This window comes from Anas platyrhynchos, chromosome 34 (assembly GCF_047663525.1).
Source record: "Anas platyrhynchos isolate ZD024472 breed Pekin duck chromosome 34, IASCAAS_PekinDuck_T2T, whole genome shotgun sequence".
NCBI lineage: Eukaryota > Metazoa > Chordata > Aves > Anseriformes > Anatidae > Anas > Anas platyrhynchos.
In genome coordinates, this window is record NC_092622.1 from 6,096,905 (window position 1) to 6,105,842 (window position 8,938).

Consider the following 8,938-nt stretch of genomic DNA (forward strand, 5'->3'; position numbering starts at 1 on the left):
TCTGTGACAGTGGTGATTTCTGGACAGTGTTAGCAACAGAGCTTCTGCAGAGAAGAGAAAATGCCAGGCGGTCTCTGTTGGTATTCCATGTACTGAGTACTGAGTGCAGTTTTGGGCTCCACAGTATAAGAAAAAGACATAAACCTGTTAGAGAGTGTCGAAAGAAGGGCAAAAACAAGAGGGTCTCTTTTAACAGGGGGATTGAGGTTTGTGGCAAAGTTTTGGTAGCAATTTAGGGGCTGCACTGTGCTGGACACAGCAACAGACGCACCATAAGCCAAAGTCAGACAATAAGCCAAGGTGTGTTCACGTGTGGTTTACTGTGGTTTAACGTGGTTTACGTATAGAAGAAAGTTTTCGCCTATTGGTGAGTATACTGCAGATTTGCTGCATTGTTCTAAATTAAATAGCAAGATAAGTGATGGCATCGTAGGCTGGGAAAATATTTCTAGAGTATCAGCGCATTTTGAGCATCATTTTAACTGTTTATGCAAACATGAAGATTATTAAAATCAGTGTTTATTTATGTCTGTATGTAAACAGGTGATCATGTTGTATAGCATGCAGTAAATGGTTTGTGAATGCTGCTTGAAGAATGAAAAGAGTAAGTCAGCTCCACAAGGAATAAATGAATTTTGTTTATTTGTGCAATGCAGAGATTAGAATTAGACCAACAGCATGGAACCGAAGTCTTGCTGTGTGCCTTTTATCTGTAGGACAGTTCATGGAGGCTTCAGCAGCCCTATCTGTTTTCTAGCACTCTGAAATGTCCTCTGTGGTGCTGCACCCAGTTGAAAGCCTGCACTGATTGTGATGAACTTTCCTAACAGGAGGCACGGGTCCTTCGTCGGACGCTGGCTGGGGATGTATGCTGCGATGCGGGCAGATGATGCTGGCCCAAGCACTGATCTGCAGACACTTAGGGAGAGGTGAGTGCTGGTCCTGAGGGAACTTCGGTATTGTCTGCAGACGCTTCTTCGTAAGTACTCCATTAAAAGCACAAACCCTGAATTTATTAGTGAGACTTTCTTTGATGCCCTGGTAACAGTTCCTAATGAATCAATTCATATTCAGCTGGGTGAAATCATCCCAGCCTGAAGCAGAGAAATAGGCATAGAAGGAGAACAAATGGGGAATCCTGTCGCCATTATTTTATAAACCTTTTAGTGTAACACCCAAGTTGAGGCCAAGGGAAAACCTGCCACCGTGGGACAGTGCTCTTACCCTTCTCTTCACTCCTCACTTGTCAGCAGCACGAGGTCCAAACCCCCCTGGTGCAAGCTCTTAAGCATGCATGTCACATCCCAGGATGCTGCCAGTGGAGTGTTTGGACTTTCTGTATGGATCTTATGTTGTTATTTAATGGGTGCTTAGAAATCCAACAAGGTCTAAACACAGCCTGTACTTTTAAATAATCTTGGAAGCTCAGAGATACTGGAATGGCTATCAACACGCAGCATGATCCGTCAGAATATGTTTGCAGTTGATGTTTTTGTTTTGTTTTATTTTCCCTGTTTTGACAATCTAGCCTATGATGATAAAGGGCAGCTTGATGATAAATAACAAGCTTGGAATTCTAGGAGCTCTACACAAAATGTAAATATTCGAGATGAATTGAAATGTCTTTTAACATCTCATTATAAAGCTTTCTGCTGTCTAGACATTTGATCAGTGTAATGAAAACGTCACCATTTTTTATTCTATATCAATTTTTCCTTTCAGATTGGCAATGGGAAAAACACAAAAAACAACCAGAAGAATATCACAGAATCCTACGATGCTTTCTCGACAGGAAGGCTTGCTGTTATTCAATCCACCAGATGGGTAAGAACAAACATAAACTTTCAGTTTTTTTCCACTGAAATTTCTACTGTGTTGAATCACTAATTTGCAGTATGTTAATTCATAATTTTAAAAAGTGGATGTGAAGACAATGTGTATGCTTATACAAAAATAAAAAGGTATGCAGATGGGCGCAAAGACTAGTAGTACAGAAACATTCCCTGAGACCTAAATAAAGCCATGTACTAGAATGTAGCTCTTGATAAACTCTGTAAGCCTTGGGTACCAGAGTCAGTAATGTTAGAATAGACAGTCTTGTAGCTTATTGCTGTAATTTGTAATAAAGGGCACTAACATTTGTTAACTTGTAATTCTCATTGTAGTTTAGAAGCCTTTTGTTTATTAAAGAAACTGGCACTCCCTAAGTTTTGAAAAGAGCATAGATTGAGAAAATAATTGTTATTGCTAAATACAGATTGCAGTTACTCTAGAATGTTTGACAGTCACAGTATTTACTGTATATTGTTCCCACATTCTTTATGGTCTCATTTTTCTTTGATTTTGTGTACGTGTGTCTTTTTTTCACTATGAAAACAGCACAGGTGGGTGTTGGAGAGGGGAAGTCAATTGGAGAATGGTTTGGACCAAATACAGTTGCTCAAGTACTAAAGTAAGTGAGATCATACCAGTCTCATTCAGAACGTACTCCCCTGGGGCAGCCAAGAGAAGGCCCAGGCAGAGTTTTGAAGGCTGCATCTCCCCCTGTCCCACAGTCAGGAATGTACTTGCCATCTATTTACAAGTGCAGCATGGAATGTCATGCCACAGCTCGGTGTGCAGGTACTGAGTTGGGAATGGGTGACCTCTAAATTTTAATAAAGGAAGAGCCTGAGGAGAAGAAACTGCAGGAAAGTCTCCTGCTACGCCGTCTGCATGCCCTCACCAGTCACACCACAGATGTATATTCCTTTCTGCACAGTGGCACAGCTCTGGCAGGTCGAGAGTGCCACCGTGTAGGTCGGAGTGGTGGTGTGAAACATCAGAGAGAAGCCATCTCGGCTGAGGAGGGAACTGAGCTGCAATTCCTCCCTTTCTGAGCAGCAGTTCTGCCAGCAAGGCTACTGGATAAAGATGGGCAGCTCCTCATAGTCTGGGAGCCACACTGAAAGGAACTGAGGCTGCTCAGTTCTCCAGGGGTACGTGGAGGTGTCTTACCTCAGGCAGGGGCTAGGCTACAGGTCCTGCGAGCTCAGCAGCAAGTCTTTGACACCCTGGAACAGGCACATGATCTGAAGAGGGAGGGGAGCTGAAGCATGCCCTGGACTCCAGATCTTTCATGGCCAAGTTTTTCATGGTGAAACGCTCACCCCCATTTCTTTCTGGCTTATTTGAAACAGCTAATTCTGCCAGTGCAGCTTAAGAGTGTAGCTCCCTTCCGCAAAGGTTTGGATTTTGCAGAAGTGGACATAAAACTGTGTGCTGCTGTCTCCCACTGAAGTTTTGGTGCCCCAAACCCTTAGCTGATTTAGCTTTTAACGCCCCATTTCTGCTGTGCACGCAGGCTCAGGCAGAAGTAATTCCACTGAATTCAGTGGAATTTCTTAAGCAAAAAGTAATCTGCAAAACTGGCATAGGAATTTTTTTCTTTTCCAGATGAGAAAAGACACAATTGGGCAAGAACCCAGTGCAGAGACTGTCGAGTGCAATAAAAAGTAATAAACTTGATGTAGTTGAACTGTTACTGTCACTGCACTTAGCAGTAAGACAAAACAGTTTGCACATGGTGCAGCGCATATGTTTTTCCTGGTACCACTCAGTACCTATTTTTCTAAAGATATTAAACATTTAATGTTTAAAGTTTTCTTTTTCTTACATGGAGACTTTAAAAAATGCAGAAAGGATGTTTTTTCTTAAGAAAAAAAAAATAAATAAATGGTTCTGAGTGTAAAGCTACCCTTTTGATCCAACTAGTTTATATTAATTAGTACCTTAATGTTTTCTAGGAAGCTTGCTTTATTTGATGAATGGAATTCATTAGCAGTTTATGTATCTATGGGCAATACGGTGGTCATTGAAGACATCAGGAAGTGACACCTCATCAGTTTTCTGGTAACAGTTTCTGATTTGTCTCCATTTTCCAGCATGTATCTAAACATGAACAAATACTTGGGGGGCCATGGGTTTGTCTTGCAAGGGTAAGAAGAGGGAAGAAGGACATACAAACTCAGTTGTGTTTTTTTGATCCCTGATGCCAACTTCGTGCTCACATCACTGGATGTGAAGAGCTCCTTGAAGAATTTCTACTGTCATCATTGCTGCCATTTCATTTCTCTGGCGTTTTATAGGCAAAGCTTGACACTATTAATAACATTAATAGGACATGTCACTGCAGTCTTAAATTGTCATCCCCCAATCATTGATCTAACGTCTCACTTGGACGTGCCAGCACATACTGTCTGCTAGAATTACTTCTACTAAATAGCTGTAATTGCCATGCCCGGCTCGTTTTGTCTTGGGTGCCCTATAAAGATCCCTGGCAAACTAGCTTAATTCACTACTGAGAGGAAGATCTGCTTTGTGTTCCTCTGTGCGTTGACTGATTTCTAGTTTTATTCCCGCAGAAAAAATGTGCTGGTGCCCTCCTCAGAGCAGCAGCGCGTCCCACAGCAGTGCACATTTGCACAGAAGTGCTCTTGGCCGAAGCAAGAAGGCAGGAGGACTCTGCACAGGCTGGAAAGCCCTCTTGCTTATTATACCTCTACGACTAGGGATAAATCACATAAATCCCGTATATATTGATGCATTTAAAGTAAGGTTTTCTTTCAGTTCATTGCTTGTTACTGTCAAAGAAGTTTGGGTATCTGTGATGTCAGTAAAGAAATGAATGACAATTTCCTTTATTCCTTTTGAACTCCTAGGAATGCTTTAAGATGCCACAGTCTTTGGGAGCATTAGGAGGGAAACCAAATAATGCCTATTATTTCATAGGATTTTTAGGTAAGGAAAAAAGAAACTTATTCCAAATGTGCAGATGATCAAAAGAGAACATTTTTTGAAGGGGAAATAGTAAGGGGTCTAAGCGTGAACCTCTAGAAGTAAAGAAAGATGAGAATAGAATAAAATAAATGAAGAAGCATATCTAAAAGAGTTTAGAAACAGTATGAGATGATCCTTAACAGGAGCAGAAAGTTAACAGCAAAGCTAGGTGTAAAAATAAGTGATGACATCAACAAGAGCAACATACTGAGAATAGCTGATAGCATTTGACAAGTGTATTGGTCAAATGTCACTTTTATTTTCTTGTATTTCAAAACTGTTTCTGATAGCAGTATCTTTTTCACCTTTTGCATACCTTCTGTTATTAAGTATTGCTCTAATTAATTTAAAATGCATTCCTTCAGATTTCACCCCACTTTGGGCCAAAATTTTGCAACCCTATTTTGTCCTTTTGTAAAACCTAACCTGTTTTAGTTAGGCTTTTTTGTTCCAATTTCTGAATGAATGCCTAATGGGATTACAGATTGCATCTGTGAACATCCTGTACCTTTTAATCTGTCAAATGTTAGTGTTTACAACACTTGAGATTTAAAAAAAAAAAAAAAAGTACTGGATCTCACATGGAAAAATAAAAGTATGTGACAAAGATAGAACATAACCAACCAAAAAATTACAGTAATAGGTGACAATAGGAAGTTATACTAAATACCCTGTGGGAAACGCTGTGTTTAACCTTCTGATTCTCTTAAAGAATCCCTAGCTGGAAAGTCTAGATTATACTGACTGCGATGGCAATCTAATTTCTATTTTACAGTTCTGGACCAAGTGCTTATTAATGTCACTTGCTTATTTTTAACATACGGCTTTTACCCATCCAGGCAATGAGCTGATCTATCTGGACCCTCACACCACTCAAAGCTTTGTAGATTCAGAAGAAAATGGCACGGTTGACGATGAGAGTTTCCACTGCCAGGAAGCCCCACATAGAATGAAGATCATGAATTTGGACCCTTCAGTAGCTTTAGTAAGTGTCAGGAAATCTTGAATGCATGTACTTTATCTCAAAGTAATGTCTCTCTACATTGGTAAGGGCAGCAATGCATCTCCTTGAACAGAACCAAGATCACAAAGCTGTCTTCTGTGATCAACACATAGTAGTTTGTACATAACTACATGGAGAATCTTAGGGCAAGTGGGGAGCTGTCTGTACTGTAGGAGCTCGCTTTGTTTTCTTTACTGAGCAGCTTTTACTTCTTTCAAGAGGCATTATAATGGTCAGAGCAAGGAACTGAAACAGGTTTACGTGTTTTATTCTATCACTACTTTATGTTTGGTCACCTCTAGACAAGTTACTTAAACTTACTTTATATCATAAGTTGAAAATGTTTAAGTGGAATTATTGTATTTCACCCCAAATTACAAATACAAATGTATTATTTGTAATTCACCCAAAATGTCATGGGGGTACTGTGGTATTTGAAAAAGTTGGATCTGATCCCATGCCAGTATCCTGTGATTGGGTGATTGGCAGTTGTCACCAGTGGGATGTGTTTCTAAAGCTTTAAACAATCTGTAAAGATACCGGTATCTGTCATTCATTCACATACCTGTTTTTTAATACTGCTGCTTTTTAGAAAGTTTTTTTGTTTTGTTTTGTTTTAATACTTTACTACGTAACTGTGCAAAATGTGGCATGATGCAACGAGACAGACAAAATCATAATGAAGAGCAAATATTTTCAGTATAGATACCAGAATGGAAATGTTCCTTAGGTGGTCCATCATCTACAAGTTTTCAGCTTCTGCTGATACCTGGACTGTAGGAACTGGGTGGCGCTCCATGGAGGAGCACACAGGAGCTGCTGCTATTTTTTGCTTGACTATTTCGTTAGGGGTTTGCAGGGCCTTGTTCTCCCCGTGGGTTCTCTCCCTAGAGCTGCCACATATTTGGAGTCTTATATCTACTGATCGTACAGGGCATTACTGTATCAGAGGTCAAACCGCCTTACCTGCTGGTACCACATACCTACCATCTGCAAAGGTAAAACTCTGTGTGTTTGTTTTTTCCCCTAAGGGCTTCTTTTGCAAAGAAGAATGTGATTTTGATAACCGGTGTAGTCTTGTACAAAAGGTAAGAGTGGGAACTTAGCATCTCGATTTGTTCTTTATAAAGTCTGGTTTTTATTGTCTGTTTTTTGTAAAATTTTCCTTTGCATTTTCCTTTGTATACAAATTGTATGAGCCATGGAGAAGAATGCATTAAAGCATCAGGGTAAGGCAATACTACTGAATTGCTAATTGGAAATTGTTCAGCACTTTACCAGCCACAAACCCTGCCAGTTGGAAAATGGGTGTAAACATCCACACTTGAAGGTGTTACACTTGCTTTTAACTTCTAATTCTCACTAAATGACTAAGGTTTAACTGCCATATTGTAGTGATGTATCAATGATTTGCTTCCTGATCCTTTTTTATTGTTTGACATAATAGATTGCGTGTTCTAATTATGACTGTTAGTCCCTGCTATCTTAAAGATCTGATTCTGTAAGTGCTGCAGGCCTCTAGCTCCTGGTGATCTAGGGAGAACAGAAGGTGCTGGCTGCCACAGGAAACAGACTTGAGGATGTTTCTGCATGCAGCTGTTAAGCTAAGCACCAGACGTCTGAATGTAAAGTACCATCAACCTCTAAGGGCATTTATTTAAAAAAAAAAAATCATCTAAGGAAAACAGTTTGTAAATAACTGAAATACAGGACAGAAGGTAACTTCTCTTTGAAGAGGAATAGCGTTTGGCTTCAGGAACACCTTTTTTCCTGACCAAAACCTGTCCTTCAAAATCTGATGCGTTTTTTTTTTTTTTTTCCCCTTTGGAGGAGCTGATAGATCTGTCTTTTGTGCTATTGATCAACAGAAAACTTGAGGAGAGTTCTATGCAAGCAACTTTCTTTTAAAAAGCAGAAAATATTGTACATTCCTATTGTGCTTGCTACCTGTAAACAAAATTACAGGTTTGCAGATATCAAAGCTGATATCAAAAGATGATAAGACTGATAATTTGTAGTACAGTTCAAGAGATCTGTCTTCCAGATGTGTTTTAACTAGGGATGTATTACAGAGACCATGGTGCTTGGATTTCACAGTATGTCTGTATAAAGACTTTTTTTTCCTGATGGACATGCGTAATTAAAAAACACTTTCAATTAAGCAGACACGTTTTGTGTTTGAAGCGTCCCCCGAGCCAGCTTTTAAAATGAAAGCATTCTGTCCTCAGGAGATTCTAAAGCAGCAGAGTCTACGGATGTTTGAGCTGGTCCAGAAGCACCCGCCACACTGGCCTCCTTTCATACCTCCAACAAAACCAGAAGTGACAACCACAGGAGCAGGTAAGGCACCGATTAAAAGCCTAATTGTGCAATGTTATGTTCCTCGTTAGCAAATAAAAGAATAATCACAGGTAGAATAACTATCCTTTGTGAGTGTCAAGCAATATATAGCAGGCATGTATCCAAACAAGCCATACAATTGCTAGCACAGATTTTTTTTTTTCACTCTTACAAAGTACTTTTCTGGAATGCGTCTTTCAAAGTTTTTTTTTTTAAGTGAACAAAATCAGGCATGTCTTTAGAAGCATTTTTTTCTTTATCTTTTTTTACAGAACTCATTGAATCTACTGACAAGCTATTTGAATTGGAAGAAGAATTTGAAATCCTGAGTGTGTGAAGGAAACTGTGGTGACTCTTCTGAGTGTTGAATATATTGGTAATATTATTGCATTGACTTAAACAGCCATGTTAGCCCCGAAGTGCCTGAAATTATGGATAACAGAGCACAGAAATCTAGTAGCATCCAAAACTCCAAGGGCAGTCTAACACACAAGCTTCCCCGGGTGGAAAGGCAGTAAGAGATCTTGTGATAAGATGCTTAAAGGGAATCTCTTTTTAACGTACCTTACCTGGAGACAAACGGGCCTTTGAGATTAAGGCAAAAATACATGTATCACTGGGCACCATGTTTGGAGAAAGGGATAACCCAAATGGATATTTCTTGCTCTCATATAATAATGCAATAGTTTAGTTCTTCAAGCAAAACAGTCTTCAGTTCAGGAGGATGTTTACTTCTGTTCCCTCCTGTGGGCTGCGTCATAGGAAAAATACATTGTC